Here is an 18,359-nt window from a genome sequence, read left to right as displayed (position 1 = left end):
TTTTCCATGTCGAAACAATCATGTGAGAAAAAAGCCGAGGAATAAAGCGAAACACGCACGCTGAATTCCCTCATTATATCTACAACCTTATTAAAAGGGAGAAGTTGGAGGGTGGCGCCGGGGGGGTGGCTCCTGTAATGACCGGTTCGGTTTTCAAACGGCGGCGCTTTTTCCTCCTCCCCCTCCTCCTACTCTCCCTCTCTCCTCGATTCTACACATGGAACGGGCCGCGTTGACCCGTTATTAAGTTACACGAATTTCGCGATAATAGGGAACTTTCAGGAATGTTAAAAGGCCGAGACCAAATCTGTATCACGGCACGCATACAGAATGTACGCCCCGACAAGGTCGGATTTGCGAAATTGTTAACAGCTTTCCTTCTTCATCGTGTTGGAATTGAGCTGAATTTTTTTTCCTGTTATGATTTGTGGCTGTTCGGAGATATACCGTTGGTAGACCTGTTTTCTCTTCATTATCTCAATCACCACGAATTAAAGATGAGATAAAAAATTTTTGGATGCCCATTCCACGTCTTTGAAGGTTACCGTACACTTAGTAGATGCTTCGCGCTTGGTAAATTATTCTCAAGCTATTGAAATATTTTCCCATCTGGGAGTCATCAGATAGACTTGCCCTAATTGAGAAGAAGAGATGTACGACAGAACAAATTCGAGTCTCTTCCTCTTGGAAATGACTGGAGAACAGGCAAAAGAAGATTGTATCGTTGGTCTATACCAGGTGGATCAGATGACAAAGCCTTTGGAGCTCTTTTCACGATATGTCGCTTTAATGTCAATCTTCATGCGATGCACGAAGAGAAACTTCCAGGGGTCTCTTCGCCTATTCCTCACCTACTTCCATAAAGCGTCGACAGGTGATATCAACTCATACTTGCCCTGTCGACCATCCGTCATGATCCCTTGTTTTCCCATATGCTATAAGGGTATTTATCCAGAACTGTCTTTCCCATCTGAGTTAGTGACTCAACCATGCGGTACAAAAGGTATTTCCAACGACAGTATCCTGTCAGCAGTCCCACCATTCAGCTTCAGGAGCTTTCTGGTATAGGTCGATGAATGCACCACAAATTTCTTTGCCTGGCCAATTGGAGTATTAATCCAGAGGGTTCTCCTATTGCCCCTCTTCAATTGTCTTGTATTGGTAATTTCCAAGCCCACAGAAGGGCTCAGGACCAACAGGTATCAATCTTGATGTCCTTTTTGCAAGTTCATCGACTTTTTCATTTACTTCTATACTCCAATACCCCGGTTCCCATAATAGAGGTACTTCATTGCCTTTGGCAAGTTGCTTTATGGTATTACGTCACTCCCATGTCAGTAGAGAAACCTGGCTATATGATTCCAGGGACCTCAGTATGACCTAGCTGTCCATAGTGATGTAAATATACACCCTTTTGAGGTTTCTTTTGATATACTCCTGAGCGAAAGTATAGACAGCCAGTTTTTCGGTTTGTAGGAGACAGGGGTCACTTCGCAGGGATGTAGAGATCCTCGTTTAAGGCAATGGTTTTGAATGCACGTGTCACAATCTGTTTGTGACCTTGAATTCTCCAGAGTCTAATATCCTGAACTGAAAAGCTTCTAGGTCGAACAATATCTCCCTCTGGCTTGAAACAGGCAGACGAAAATCTTTTTAATACCCAGAGAACCCATATTTTCGACGGGAATCTCATGTTCGGGCCCAGCCAACGATAAAATCAAAGCGTCTCAATAAGGCGACGTGCGTTCGAAGAACTACGACCTAATAAGATCCCAGCATTCGTAGAGAGCACGATGCAATCTCAGCCTCGGCAGCCACCAAACCGAGTCGAAATTAAACACTTCAAGACCTACTGGGACGTCTCAACCGTGAAAGACAAGAAATTTAATTTCGAATTCCCGGAAATATTGCATATCTCAACCCCCTGCACCTTCCGGCCTACCCTGGAAGAGACACCAGGGAGTGAGAATGCAGCTGTACGTCTTCGAATTATAATATAAGAGTATTTCTGCTCTGGATGGAAACGTTTCAATTCGACGAAGACTGAATATTAATAATGAACACTTACAATGGATACTGATGTACAATGGAATGAAATAATGATATAACTCGAATAGCTGAAGCGCTGCGTCGTTCAAATATCACCCCTAAATTGTTGGTTCGAATTCAGTTACCGCTCTAGAGGATCGATAGTCGAGTCTTTTCTCGCTACAGTTTTCCCCCAAATGAAGAAGGGAAATTTTGGTTGTTTGACTTTGATATCATCTGTGAAAACAGATTGCGTAGTTTTTTTTAAGTGGGAATTTGATCTAACTTTTCAAGTGAGCAAGGAAATTATCCTTTTCTACTCCAGTTGCGTACCAAAAGTGTACTTTATTCTCTGCAGTTGATGACAGTCTTTTTCGGTGCTTTTTAATCATTCATCATAAATCTTATTTGAGATCCATAGGTTCTTTTCATGTTATCAATTATTCCATGTTTCGTCCTATCGTGCCACTTTTGTCCTGCTATGCATTTTATGATCCTAAATTTCACCTACATTTCAAACAATTTGGTGGTCAAGCGCAATTCGTTCAATTTGACTATGGTCAAGATATGAAATTTTTTCTTATCCATTCTTCTATATAACGGGTGTTTTTTTTCGAGGTATATAACTTTAAGTTGGCATTACTGTTCAAGATGGCGACCGATTTAACAGCTGTCAAGTGATTTGTTCTCAGTTTGGTTTGTCAATTCATTATGAATAGACTCACGCCTGAACAACGCTTGCAAATAGTGCAATTTTATTTCGAAAATAATGGTTCTGTGCGGAATACGTATCGCGCACTACGTCCATTTTATTTTGTTTTGCGATGAAGCGCACTTCTGGTTGAATGGCTACGTCAACAAACAAAACTGCCGCATTCGGAGTAAAGCTAATCCTCATGTGTATGTCGAAACACCGTTACATCCAGAAAAACTGACTGTTTGGTGTTTGGAGCTTTATGGGCTGGTGGTATCATTGGTCCATACTTCTTCAAAAACGATGATGGCCAGAACGTTACAGTCGATGGTGATCGATATAGAGCCATGATTATTAACTTTTTCATTCCTGAATTGAACAACCATGATGTTCAGGAGCTGTGGTTCCAACAAGACGGAGCAACATGACACACAGTTCGTGCCACAATCGATTTATTGAGAGACCGCCTAATTGCACATTTTGGACCAGTGAATTGGCCTCCAAGATCTTGTGATTTAACACCGCTAGACTACTTTCTGTGGGGCTATGTAGAATCACTGGTCTATGCGGATAAGCCACAAACCCTTGACCATTTGGAAGACAACATTCGCCGTGTTATTGCCGATATACGGCCACAAATGTTGGAAAAAGTCATCGAAAATTGGAAGTCCAGATCGGACTACATCCGAGACTACATCATATGTCAGAAATCATATTCAAAATATAATGTCACAAGATTATCTTGCGGATAAATAAAATTCATGTCAATCGAATAATCCATCGTCGTTTTATTACAATTTAAAATTCTGTAGCTCTAAAAAAACACCCTTTTTTTCCTGTAGAATACTCCTAAAACCTCCTGATCTACTTTTCTAAAGATAAAGCTCCACATACATCATAAACTAAAGGAATCACACACGTCAAGATCTACATTCGAATTTATACGAAAGACAAGCATCGAAAAATCCCTAATAAACCAAACCAACTCAGGCGTACCCGCCACTTATTCCGCAAACTCGGGAAGCGGCCCGGAAAAATCGGCTTTCGTTTTCAATTTGCCCGGTGGAAAGCTCGAAAAACGACGAGCGCACAAAGCAAATTGCGAAAACATCCCGTCAAAATTATTCCATCGGAGCGCACGCGCGCATCCTTACATTTTTCGCGCGAAGGGACATGAAATATTAAAGAACGCCTTTGATACCCGGAACCCGGAGTCCTGTCGGGACGAAATTGGCAAAATGACGGGATCAAACGGGCTAGAAAACAGGATTATGCGGTTCCGAACAGCAGGAGACGTAATCGCTGTTGCATTTTCAACGATCCCAGCCGTTTTTTTCGTCGATGGGAGACATCGAGGAGGCTTTGACGTGAAACGTCAAAGGGACCCGGTTCCATATTCCCGGAATACCTGCAGGAGATCTCGCGCTTTTAGGATAGAGGGGTGGGGGTTTATTCAAATTCACGTTCGTTTCGAGGAGTTCGGGAATAGTTTTTTTTCGGTATACAGGGATGTTTATTGTAATTTCGTTTTTATAATCAGGGAATTAGGATTCATTCATGAGCAGATAAGGAAGTCGTTCTTTAGAGTGAATTTAAGAAACACTTTATATTAGGTGTTGTTCTCCCACTTTCGTTACTATAGATAATACTATATTCTCTCTATACTCTCAGCAGTGCAAAATGTAGTTCGTGAGCAGTGCTCATCACTACGCTTAGGCGCATTCACATTATTGCTGTCCGGGGAAGAATGCAGATTAGGCCGAATGCCAGAAGTTGAGACGACATATAGCGTCAGCCGCGAATGCTGATAAAGGGCCAAAATTATTCCGAGATGCAAAGAAATCGGCCATTATGAGATCCGGCGACTCGAGAATATATAGACCGTAAATGACCCTGAGGTCACTAAACAAGGGACAGTTTCTAAGGATGTGGTCGCTGAACTGTGGGCGACCACATGGACAATGTTCCTCTTCGACCAGACCCAGCCTGAACAGATTACCTTTGAAGGGACCATGGCCTGAAATAAAACAGGCCAGAGGGAAACTTGGGCGGAACCAAGGGTTGTTGGAAATAAAATGAACAGAGGGGATCCAGTCGAAGGTACAACGACCTGAGTCAGACGTCTCCCAGTCCGACTGCCAACAAGAGAAGAAATGGCGCAGTGACACATCCATGGATCGACGGATCGCAGAGGCCCTACCAGGGTCGTCAAAAGATAATACAGCCATTGCACTACGATCTTATGGTCTATTGTGCCGACCATCAGAGCTAGTTTTGCCATTACGTGATCTACAGCTCACATTCCAGTTTCAAAGTTCCAATGAACTCCAATATCTATGACAGCTTCACGGAGCTTACTTCCTCACTTCTACAAGTTTCTTGTTCAAAGCAGATTTTGCGTTAGCTAGTGATGGTGAGACATTCTGTCATCAGGTGATTCGGAGTTTCTTCCTCTTTCACACAGAATCTCCATTCGTCGTTATCTGCTAGACCCTTCTCATAGAGTGCTTTCTGAGGCAGCAAGGAATCCACTTAGAAGATGTAGTATTCTTTATAAGATCCAGATATATCTTAGATATCGCAGTGCCAAAAAATGTGTTAGCATCTTCATTTCCTCCAATTCTCCAATGACCTGGAACCCAGGCTAAAAAGAGCTTGTTATTCTTCCTATTTCGTTGAGTTTTCTTCGGCACTGCAATACCATTTTAGAATCGATGATAAGTGAGATCAATGCTCAACCAGCTAACTCGCAGCTACATTCAATTTTCATTAAATTTAATCAGTGAGCAGGCATATCACTTGAATCAAAATTTCCCCTCTATGGAAAACCTTCCATCTTCACCCCTAGTTAGATGCAGCTTCGCCATCTTGCCCAAGGCTTTTCGAACCAATATTGAAACAGCATTGAACATCTCTGGATCCATCTCCAAACGGCGTAATGATTATTTGGAAATCCCATTTCCGGATAGCCAAACAACGTTCCGACATCCAAGATTGACGTTCCCTCCTCCTCCCCCGCCCGGAGACGTCCCCGCGTCCTCTAAACAACCCCCACCCTCTGCAAAAGCTCCGCCAAAAGGAATTAATTTCTCCAACTGATAACGTTAATATTCCTTGAGTAGATCCGATATTAAGACCCCGAGTCATATTCCAGGCAGTGGAGGGGGGTGGAAAGAGTAGAGATTACCGCAAGTAATTATTGTTTTAGAAATTGGGAATAGAGAATTCGACGTCACGCAGAGGCGGGTTTTCGGGGGCTATGAACCCAGTGCACGCGGTTGAATTCTCATGTCGACAAATAATAATCAGATATGAGGGTAATAATGGTTGATTGGCACTGTGACATGTGGATCGGAAGTTTATTGGAAACCATTATTAGTTCGGGGGTTGTTTAAGGGTCTCGGCACCTTCCAATCAAGTTTCTTATTGATTGGTCGTTGACCTACTGCGAGATCTTTTACTATTCGAAACTTATGGCGATATATCGAAGGAGTCACTTTAGTCATGTGATTTTCATCGTGAATCAGAGTCAATGACGTTACAGTTGTTAAAACAAACACAAACAAAGTGCCATTATATTTTGAGAGTGGGTTGATTTTATTTATCGTTCATAGTCCTACATATCGTTTGGCAAATGTAACAAAAATGCATGGAATCTAATCTCGAATAGGGCAATTTTATTTCTCATTCTTCTGCAATAGAGATATGCTATAATATGACATTAACAAGCTAAAAATAAGCAGAAAGTCTCTCACATCGAACTGATCTTCACGCAGAATACAATGCAGAAAACAAAAACACATTTGGATTTACTTCGGACCGATGTTTTTTGGAGTTTCGCGTCTGATGGATGACAGACGAGAACTTTATTGTGGTACAGCACTTGGAAACATTCTTGAACACTCTACTAACTCAATTGGTCATCACGTCGAACTCTCCTTTTTCCAGTTTTATACCTGTGTTACAAAAAAAATCATATTGTACATTGTGAATTTCTTCTTCCTTTTCTTATTCTCTAAATTCTTCAAAATGCTTACAAACAGTTTCTCAAGTGATGAAATTTGAACATAAAATCTGCTGGATCATTTTGCCTCTCGAGATGTGGTCCCTCATCTCTGGATACAGTCTCCGAGCGGCACCCCTCCTGCGTGCTACCCTTGCTAGTGCACCCGGAAATCCCCCGAAATTACCGAACATTCCAAATGGCGTTGTCGTGTTGGCGCAAAAGGAATATTAGGAGATACGGCTCGGGATCAAACACACAGGAATTCCCAAACCTTCTTAGACGATAAATATATATATGTAAACTCCATCTCGCGACTCCCTCAGGAACGCCTGGCTCGTAAAGGACCGCACAGAAAGGGAAAGTAAAATGGAAAATATTGTCGCCGTTATATAACTACGCCAACATGGAAATGTACTAATAAAATGGCGCGGATATGTTTCCTGCGAACATTTGAATATCTCGACGTGAGGGTCTTTCCAAGCGTTAAAACTACATGGGGAGAAAAAAGTCGGGAGTTTTTAAGCGCTTGTTCATTCATTCGCCAATTGAAGACCCTCCAGAACTGTATATTTTAGGCCAATTGAAAAGCCACTGGTCCATATGAATTTAAGTTTGTTCCAATCTTCTAACGAAACGTGTCAAAATTTGACAGCAGTCTGACCATTAGTTTGTGAGATATTGCGTTGTCAGTATAGCTACTTTTGTTATTTGAAAAAGATGGAAAAAAATATTGTGTGCTAATAAAATAATGCTCTTTTAAGGGAAGAATACAGTTGAAGCAAAATCTTGGCTTGATAAAGAGTTTCCGGGGTCTGTACCAGGAGATTCAACCATCATTGATTGGTATGCTAAGTTTAAACGTGGTGAAATGATCACCGAAGACGGCGAACGCAGTGGACGCCCAGAAGAAGCTGTCACCGACGAAAAAAATCATAAAAGTTCACAAAATAATTTTGAATGACCGTAAAGTGAAGTTGATCGAGATAGCAGACATTGTGAAGATGTCATCTGAACGTGTATATCATATCATTCACCAATATTTGCCCATGAGAAAGCTGTGTGCGAAATGGGTGCCACGCGAGCTCACAATCGATCAAAAGCAACAACGTGTTAATGAGCCTGAGCAGTGTTTGAAGCTGTTTGAGTTCGATAAAGATTAATTTTAGCGTCGATTTGTGACAATGGATGAAACATGGCTCCATCATTTCACTCCGGAGTCCAATCTAACTGAGTGGACTGCACACGATGAACCGAATCCAAAGCGAGGAAAAACACAACAGTCAGCTGGCAAGGTTATGGCATCACTATTCTGGGATGCGCAAGGTATAATATTCATTGATTGGGCCAGATCATCAGTTTTATATTTCCACAGATTTGTAGATATTCGCAATGATTTCAGCTAAATCTGTGCCTCAATTTTCCTCTCAATTCAACTCCGAACATCAAACAACGATTTCGCGAAACACGACAACTTATTCAACACTCGCTTTGAAATTCCCAACCCCGCAATCAATAGCAGATTCCTCAATTCCTCCCTATCAACCCCCCAATTCTTCCAACTTTGCCGCAAAGTTACCCCATACAGCGTTCGAGCTCTGATGCCGGGATTCGAAAACTATCGAACTTTGAAATAACAACAGGCCAACCCCAATCGTTCCGTTGCACTCTTAACATATCTGGTAGGGCAAAAGATAGGAATTTAAATCCTCCTGTTATTTCCCCAGAGGCGGTATGATAAGGTGTGTGTCCTGCCTTAACACCCCCTGAGCATGCACCGGGGGGGCTTAAGAGACGAGCTGGCGTCAAATGGAGAATATTTTTTCCATTCTTAACGGATCAGCGGCCCTCGAAATGGAAGGAACCTATGGCTGGTTTCTTTGAATAATGGGGAGGATCTTTGGGGAATTATGATGCTATTTGATGGGGAGCTAATGTTGGACGAATATATTCTTGCTCCTAACGCATATTTTCTGCGGTGAAAAAGGTTATTCATTTGAGGAAGGTACTTTTTCCTAGAGAAATTTTTTCTTCTGAAAACAATACTTTTTTCCTTATGAAAATACTTTTTTCGCAGAACAATACTTTTTTCTCTTGGAACAATACTTTTTTCAAGCAATACTTTTCAAAACAATACTTTTTTCAAACAATACTTTTCAAAACAATTATTTTTTCAAACAATACTTCTCCAAAAACTTTTTTCTGAAAACAATACTATTTTCTGACGAAAGTATTGTGTTTTTCTGAATAACTTACTTTAATCAAGGGTTTTTCAATGAAAACCCTGTAAAAGATAATAAATATGTACTTTGCTTTGCTGTAAAAATTAATTTCCTGAATATAGTAATTTTTTCTGGAATAGGTGTTCAATTCTGGAGTGGCATTCTTTTTTTGGAAAAGGTAATATTTCCTGGATAAGCCGACTTTTTTCTGACAAGAGTGATTTTTCTGGATATGTTTGTTTTTTCTGGAAAAGGTATTTATAGTTTTCGCCTATGCAAGAAGTAGAAATATTTGTTTTCTGTAAACAATACTTCCTTCCTTGAAACAATAGTTCTTTTCTCATTACATTTCTTCTCTTCTAAAAATACTTTTTTTCTGAAAATAATCCTTTGTTTTCTTAGAGTAATACTTTCTCAAAACAATACTTTTTTCCTGAAAACAATACTATTCTCTGATGAAAGTATTTTCATCTGAAAAAGTTACTTTAATCTAGGGTTTTCCAATGAAAACTCTGTATAAGATAATAAGTGTATATACCTTTTTTGCTGGAAAAATTAAATTTCTAAATAAAATCAATAACGTCTTTATTCAGAGAAGCAGTATTATAATATGCCTGGCAATCATGACATCCAGGGATAAGAAATTTTATCTGTTTTGGTGTAGCTTCCTTTTTCTGAGAAATGTCATTTTTTCTGGATAAGTCTACCTTTTTCTGAAAAGGGTAATTTTTCTGGATATGCTTGTTTTTTTTTCTGAAGAAGGTAGTCATTATACTCGCCTATGCAAGAAGTACTTTTCATCTGGAGAATATTTCTCCTGAAAATTCCTTCTACAAAATGTTGAGTGAAACGTAATCGCTATTTCCAGCGAACAAATACACGTCTGCCAAACCAACGGCACGAAATAATGAAATTGGAGATATGTGAGGCGGCTTGACGATACTTAATAGAAAAGTTTTGCTCCGACGGGGATGGCTCATGAACTATGCCGAACTTGGTGGCTCACTCAAGGACTTGATAACGCTAGTCACGACCCTTGAACTACAGCGTTTGACAGGATACAACGTGCCGCAGCAAGGATGCCCGGGGAGTTGTCAATGTTTCCTAACTAGCGTGGTCGAGACAATGGCCTGGAATTCCTCAACTATCCCCAAGTTGTTCCTGCCCGCTCATAACTCAAGTTCCTCGGGAACGGGACCTGTCACTTCAACATTCGACGTCGGTAAGGGCGGGTTAAGACGGGTTTGGGAAACGTTTGCTTCTGGCATAAGGAGGTCTATTAGTGTCTGGGCCACTTGACGTGATTCATGAGGGAGCGCAAGGTACAGATTTGGCCAGGGACTTCTGCGTCTTTAATCTTGTTGCTCGAGTTTAATCTAAATTCATTTGAGACGTCAACAGTCTGGGACTCTTGTAGAGGGATTCCTCCGCATAAATTTGAGATTGAGAGGATCAATCTTGTTTAACAACTGATGTTTTGTTTTCATTTTCAGCGTTCGTCTTGCAACAAACTCATCTGGTTTTTTTGTTTCAGGTATGCATCGCTGTTGTGAAGAACCAGATGTGACAGAAAGACCACGTGATTTGCGTCTACAAGTTTTTTAATATCCGGACAGAAATTAAACTAAATATCGCCACAAGTTCTTCGTGAGTCTTCTAGAACTAAAATGTCCTCTGCTAACAGGTAGAGGTTACACATATGTCAGATTCCACTCAATTTTGTTATGTATACAGGATGTTCCTAAGTTGAAGGTTCGAAGGAGAATCAGAGATTCCTTGGATAATTTCAAGAGAAAAATTCTTTTTTTGGACTGTTGGATTTTGCCGAAATTTTGAACAATTACGAACTCAATCCTGAAAGACAAGTATAGAAAAAATGGCAATAATTCCATTCAAATTGTAAATATTTTTCCTCCCGGAATCTTCTGGAATTCTCCTAGATCGACAGATGGTATTAATCTCCTCCTTCTCCAAGATCATGGCCATCTGCGATTGCAAACACCGTCATCTTCCCGTCGACCAATTCCGGGTATCTCGATAACTGCCGAAATCCGGGAGACATCCAATTTCAACCGGAGTTTATATACGAGCTACCCGCGCTCCGGTGTCGTAAATCCGAGACAGGAATTAAATGTTCCGGGTGTAGGGGAGGAGGAACGATACTCCTTTCCAATTTCAAAGATTTATATTAAACAGCTGCAAAATGCAGTCCGGGAGGGGGGTCATTCGGTAATTTCCCCCGAAGGCGGAGTATTTTTCGCAGGTGTCGTCGCCGGAGGAAATATTAATATTCTGGATTTAGGGGTTCCGTTCGGTTGTCCTTCGTTAAATCTACCCGGATTAATCCGGTTCAGCTCGGGTAGATTGGAGAGACATTCTGTTGTTCATAGAGTTTTTCAGGTCTTTGTGTGAAAGCTACAAAGACGAATATTCAAACTACTCATTTTATACAGGGTGTTCCTAAATTGGTAGTACAAACGGAAATTATAGATTTCTCGGATCATTTTAACAAGTAAAGTCATGTATCCGCAAACTCTTTGTTCCTATCACAACAAATTCAAGTTAAATTAGGCATAGATATTCTAATTTAAAGTTTCCATCATATCATATGCTAATTTTGAATGCCAATCTACATCTTTTTTCTGAAACAGTACACGATTCTTTTCACAAGAACTTTTTTTTTGGTGGACCACTGGTAGTTTAACAAAACAGTTTAATTTCTCAGGTTAGTAACTTAATAATGAGTTTTGATACTAATTTCCCCAATCCGTAGTAACGGGTGTTTTTTTTCGAGGTATATAACTTTAAGTTGGCATTACTGTTCAACATGGCGACCGATTTAACAGCTGTCAAGTGATTTATTCTCAGTTTGGTTTTGCAATTCATCATGAATAGACTCACGTCTGAACAACGCTTGCAAATAGTGCAATTTTATTTCGAAAATAATGATTCTGTGCGGAATACGTATCGCGCACTACGTCCCTTTTATTTTGTTTGGCGATGAAGCACACTTCTGGTTGAATTGCTACGTCAACAAACAAAACTGCCGCATTTGGAGTGAAGCTTATCCTCAAATGTATGTTGAAACACCGTTACATTCAGAAAAACTGACTGTTTGGTGCGCTTTATGGGCTGGTGGAATCATTGGTCCGTACTTCTTCAAAAACGATAATGGCCAGAACGTTACAGTCAATGGTGATCAGGCATGATTACTAACTTTTTCATTCCTGAATTGAACAACCATGATGTCCAGGAGCTGGGGTTCCAACAAGACGGCGCAACATGTCACACAGCTGGTGCCACAATCGATTTATTGAAAGACACGTTTGGTGACCGCCTAATTTCACGTTTTGGACCTGTGAATTGGCCTCCAAGATCTTGTGATTTAGCACCGCTAGACTACTTTCTGTGGGGCTATGTAAAGTCATTGGTCTATGCGGATAAGCCACAAACCCTTGACCATTTGGAAGACAACATTCGCCATGTTATTGCCGATATACGGCCACAAATGTTGGAAAAAGTCATCGAAAATTGGACGTCCCGATTGGACTACATCCGAGCCAGCCGTGGCGGTCGTATGCCAGAAATAATATTCAAAATATAATGCCACAAGATTATCTTGCGGATAAATAAAATTCATGTCGATCGAATAATCCATCGTTGTTTTATTGCAATTTAAAATATCTCTAACGAAAACTCCCTTTACAAGTAGCCTGGGATGAAAGATAATGTCCAGTGTTTCTGAGTGTATGAGACATTGTAGAGACTCAGCACATTATTAATTTTGTTTGATTTTTGAACTTTTTCGAAGGGTTTTCTTCAATAACTGATCCAAATTTTATGGACTCTAAAAAAAAAGTTGTAATAAATTCATTATAACTGGGTTTTTTGTCTCCCACGTCACTCAGCGCACAATGGTGACTCACCACCTCTCTTAAAGTCTAGCGAACCTTTGTAAACGTAAAGTATTTTTATTATTCCCGTCCCACCGGCTGGAACGTCCCCCGGGGGAAGTCGACGTATATCGGTTTATGCCCACGTCCGACCTGGCATCAGGGTGCGTGACAGGCTATCTACCCCAATCAGATCCCTGCTTATTAATAATTCCCGCTACCTAGACGTCAAGCGTCGAATCAAGACGGAACCCTCGTCAGGAACGTCTGGATTTATGGGACTCCCTAATCGAATCTGCTCCAGCCCCCAGGTCTACGAGCAGAGGAATGCTGGAGGTCTGGGTTGATCGTGATAATTGGGGGGCTTCTCAGCTTCTTTGAGGGCATGTTGAAACGTTTCTGTAAAAAAAATCATTTTCCTAATCTGGTTCATCATATTTTTAGCCTCATGAAGAAAGAGTTGGAACAGTCCAGCCAAAAGTAGAAGTTTCCTAATACTAACGATATCATGGTGGCAACCCTCTCAAAATATTTGAATGGCTTTAGGTGTGAACAATTTTTATTTGGCATTTGTTTCGATGTAAACACTCCATGGAAGAGTTTCGAATGGTCTACCTTCTCAATGATTCCTTGGTATGTTAATCCTATTTTGCCTCTAGATAGTAGTCAAATTACTATTCAATCTTCAAAACAGTATATAATTTTCTAGAAGATCACCTGCGTCTACCGATCTACAGATTTGCATTTACTTCCAACAAATTTTTCCTTGACAATTAATGATGACGGCAGCTTTCAAGAAAAAAGAGTAGGCAATGAACGGCCAGGGTTTTTTAAGAGGGACCAAGATTCATCTGGTTTACGTTAAATTTATGTTGTATTTTTGCTTTTGCGATATTTCATCGCCATTGTTAATATTTCAATTATATTCTCTTGAATGAAATGAAGGGTGTTTATTTTAGAGCTATAGAACTTTAAAATGCAATGAAACAACGATGGAGTATTCGATTGACATGAATTCTATTTATCCGCAAGATAATCTTGTGGCATTACATTTTAAAAATGATTTCTGGCATATGACCGTCACGGCTGGCTCAGATGTAGTCCAATCTGGACGTTCAATTTTCGATGACTTTTTCCAACATTTGTGGCCGTATATCGGCAATAACACGGCGAACGTTGTCTTCCAAATGGTCAAGGATTTGTGGCTTATCCGCATAGACCAATGGCTTTACATAGCCCCACAGAAATCACAAAATCTTGGAGGCCAATTCACAGGTCCAAAACGTGTCTTTCTATAAATCGATTGTGGCACGAGCTGTGTGACATGTTGCGCCGTCTTGTTGGAACCACAGCTCTTACACATCATGGTTGTTCAATTCAGGAATGAAAAAATTAGTAATCATGGCTCTATACCGATCACCATTGACTGTAACGTTCTGGCCATCATAGTTTTTGAAGAAGTGCGGACCAATGATTCCACCAGCCCATAAAGCGCACCAAACAGTCAGTTTTTCTGGATGTAACGGTGTTTCGACATACACTTGAGGATTAGCTTTACTCCAAATGCGGCAGTTTTGTTAGTTGACGTAGCCATTCAACCAGAAGTGCGCTTCATCGCTAAACAAAATAAAATGTAGTGCGCGATACGTATTCCGCACAGAACCATTATTTTCGAAATAAAATTGCACTATTTGCAAGCATTGTTCAGGCGTGAGTCTATTCATGATGAATTGCCAAACCAAACTGAGAATAAATCACTTGACAGCTGTTAAATCGGTCGCCATCTTGAACAGTAATGCCAACTTATAGTTATATACCTCGAAAAAAAAACACCACTTATCAACCTCTTCATGATCTCTTCTGTTATCACTATTTCAAGAAAAGAAGACCACTAGACACTTGGGAATAAAACATAATGTTCCTGGCACTTGATGAGATTTCGTAATTTATCTATCATCTGCTGTGAGTTTTGACACATCATACTGACAACTGACAGTTTCCAGTCGTTATAAATTTCGTCATTTCTGTCACAATTCTCCCTTATTTTGAGCCACTTTAAAGCAATGTTTCGCTTTGTACCGTTTCTAAATTCAATACAGATTGCAAATTCCTTCATCTAAGCTTAGCCTTCTAGAAGCATCCTACAAACCTTCTCCGATAGCTATCCCTCCGCTCTCCAGCATCCAACAACCCAAGTCCCGCCATCAATACTCGACGGGGAAGGTCATCGCACCCCCTTCAAACTGGGGGATCCACCGTCCAGGTACGTAGTGTCGGAGTGACACCTCAGGGAGCCGGTTCCAGAGCTCCCCCGGGAGACGGCCAGCACGATACCCCCATCTGACTACGTCGGTTCGCGATTTATTGTGTATAAAATATTTACGTTTGGTACATCCATAAACTAGAGCGGTGTAGCGGAAGATTCATTGGGTATGTGTCGGTTGGATGCTGCAGGAGGTGATGTGACTCTGTTCCCGGAGGGATAGGTCTCATTAACAGGGATAAATCTGTGATGAGGTGAGGATGGGAAGGGAAGTGATCGATAGGTGAGGTGGTTTGGTTGTTTGATGTAAGAACTTGATAGAACAGGTGTAACATTTTAGAACTTACATCTTCTCTAGAACACTCGATATGCGAACTTTTTAAACTATTGTATAAGGTATTTCTGAACATAACGCTATCGAAATATTGGTCGATTTGTATCTGCTTTATCATCAGTTATTCTCGATTAAACATGTCAGCTTACGAGCCAAATTCTCGTCATTTGTGGGAGGTTTTAATTTTCTGCTTCAATATTGAGAAATTTGCTGCTGAGGCTCATCGAATTCTCTCAAATACTTATGGCGAGGCCGCTATTAGTGAAAGAACGTACCGAGAGTGGTTTCAACGATTAAAAACGATGATTTCGACGTCAAACGTCGAAGAACAGCTGCTTGCAAGGCAAAGACGAAAGGGATTTCTGCATCGCATTGTAACTGGAGACGAAAAATGGGTTCATTACGATAATCCCAAGCGCAGAAAATCATGGGGATATCCCGGACATGCTTCCGCGTCGACGGCCAAACCAATATTCACGGTTCCAAGGTCATGTTTAGTATTTGGTGGAATTAGCTTGGCGTAGTGTATGATAAGTTGTTAAAACCGACTGAAATAATCACAGGCGCTCCTTATAGAACGCAGTTATTCCATTTAGCCGAGCATGCACAGACAAACGGCCACATGATGAAGTGATTTAACCGAGGATTTTACAGCATGACAATGCTCGACCACATGTTGCGAAAGTGTTCAAGATATACTTGGAAATAGAACTTCCTACCCAACTAGTTGTTTGCAATGAAGCCTCAAACTTTGGAAAAAACGGCAGAAGCAAACGTTTTTGAAGACAAACCTCCAAAAAGAGTTTTTAAGGTAAAGAAACTTTGAAGAACTCTGAAATTCATATGTTTCAATACCGACTATTATCCTGATTATTTTTCTCTTCTTCTTCGTTGTATCCTTGTACCAAATAAATCCAATCTATCTACATATGAATTCAAATTTAAATCCGGTACCTTCGCATCACGATCCGGATACCGAAGTAATCGAATCCTCCCACGTTTCATCCGCCGCTCAGGTGTCGATTCCCAACCCGTATCCGCATCGCCGGTTTATAATCAACCCCCAAAATATCGGGTACAGTCTGCGCCGACCGCCCGTGAAATCTAATTAAGCAGGACTGATTTCAGTTTTATATTTACGAGCTGCCTGCTAATAAAGCCACCAAACCGTCCATCGAATCGCAGAACGCGACAATTCCATTCGCCGAACCGACGGTATTTATGGAATTTTGAGGGATCGTTCAAACCCCGGCATCCGGTTACGAGACGAGAACTCTAACGTCAGATTTACGGCCGCGGCGACATCTGGCGGCGGAGTTCCTATTCGATTGAAGGTTTTACGATAGTGCCGGAGGTACAGAGGGGTATAAATTCGTTCGTGAGGTTAGGGGTCGTTGAGGTTTTCTGTTTGTTGTGAATGCTGCGCCATTGAATGCCAAGACGAGTAAAACACTTAAATAAAACTGGGAATTTCCATTCAACATTAGACGAACTGCACAACAAAGGTTCAGTTCTTCCAATTTCACAACTCTCATCAATAAGAGCGACCAAATTGCCACGCGGCAGCACGTGTACTATTTCGAGCAATGAAAGTAACCAAACCGACACATACTATTTCCTCAGACAATCAACTTGCTAGTTGGAACTCATTCAGAAGGGGTGGTAAGACAATAAATTCTCCGCTCCCTGATTCTGGAACTTGGAAAAAACTTTTGAGTTTTTATGATCTGATAACAATTCGGACACAAAATTCTGAAAACAAATTGATTTGCTTCGAGATCGAAGAAATGACGTAAGTCTCTATTTTCATGACATATTATTTAGCCAGTTAATTGAGTTATTGTAATCTATTATAAAGATTTTAAAGTTCATGCGAAATTTCGTGAAAAATAACATGTATACGAGTTTTTTCATGTCAGATTATAGCGAGTCTAAAGGTAATTTCAGAGCGGTGTGTCGAGGTGAACATCCAGCTAGAAATTCCGCTTGGGCGTTGGTTCATCCTCGTTAATGCCCCATAATTTTCCCCAGCCCCCTGGCGCTTTCACGAAATTGAAACATGTCGATAAAATCGCCGCATTATAGTCTCCGATGTATCGTATAATTGTTATTAGTTTTTTTCGGGGAAGGCCGGTGCGTTCCACAAACTTATTGGCGATAGACATTAATGCCCTCCCTCACTCGTCCATTAACTTACCTCATCAAAACGGCATTATCGACTGGGTTAGAATATTATCGGTAATATCGGAATCTAGATGTATAGGGAGCCGGGTCGCATGAGTTTTGTTTGACGACCTATCATTTGTGTAATTATTTGAATAAGGATGTAAGTTTGTCGTCAACTTGTTCGGTAACGACCATCAGGGGGAATCGATGTAATTATTTCGAGTTTAAAAATTATGTTCTCCTTTATGTCTTATGAATTTTAGATTACCCTGTAACCATTTCGGAAATGTCGTTTTCAAGGCACATGTTGCGTCGAGTTAACAGGAAGGGCTGAAAGGAGTTTGTCGATATTTATATTTATAGCTTTTACCAGGTATACTAAATTCAAAGCCTCTTTAAGGAATCCAGCATATTTCGATTGAAAAAGGGTGGTACATATTTCATTTCGGTCTCTGGAATCAGAATGTGTCGATGTGATTGTTTCTATTGGCTAAAATAGTCCACGTTCCATCCTGGTGCCGATTTGATTACTTTCATTGGTTGAAACTACGCACATCTATCATTTATGACATTGAGTAAAAAACATAGATGGAGTGAGTATACGCAATTTTCACATGTCCCCAACATAGTTAGATTACGTTGTCGGATTGAGATATATTTTCAAATCCACAATTTTACTATATCGTTATGAATGTATATTAAATTGAATGAAATATATTTATTTGAGTGACTCTCAATTAAATATGCAAATTTGAA

General features: G+C 40.5%; 1 protein-coding gene across 2 annotated transcripts in view; it reads left to right on the top strand.

Annotated features, from left to right (window-relative positions):
- Window positions 1-18,359, top strand: part of LOC123676982 (semaphorin-2A) — a 605,612-nt gene that overhangs the window by 407,409 nt on the left and 179,844 nt on the right. The gene's annotated exons all lie outside the window — the stretch shown is intronic.

This window comes from Harmonia axyridis, chromosome 3, assembly GCF_914767665.1.
Source record: "Harmonia axyridis chromosome 3, icHarAxyr1.1, whole genome shotgun sequence".
NCBI lineage: Eukaryota > Metazoa > Arthropoda > Insecta > Coleoptera > Coccinellidae > Harmonia > Harmonia axyridis.
The sequence above is the reverse complement of the archived record's forward strand: the minus strand, read 5'-3'. Positions and strand labels throughout refer to the sequence as shown.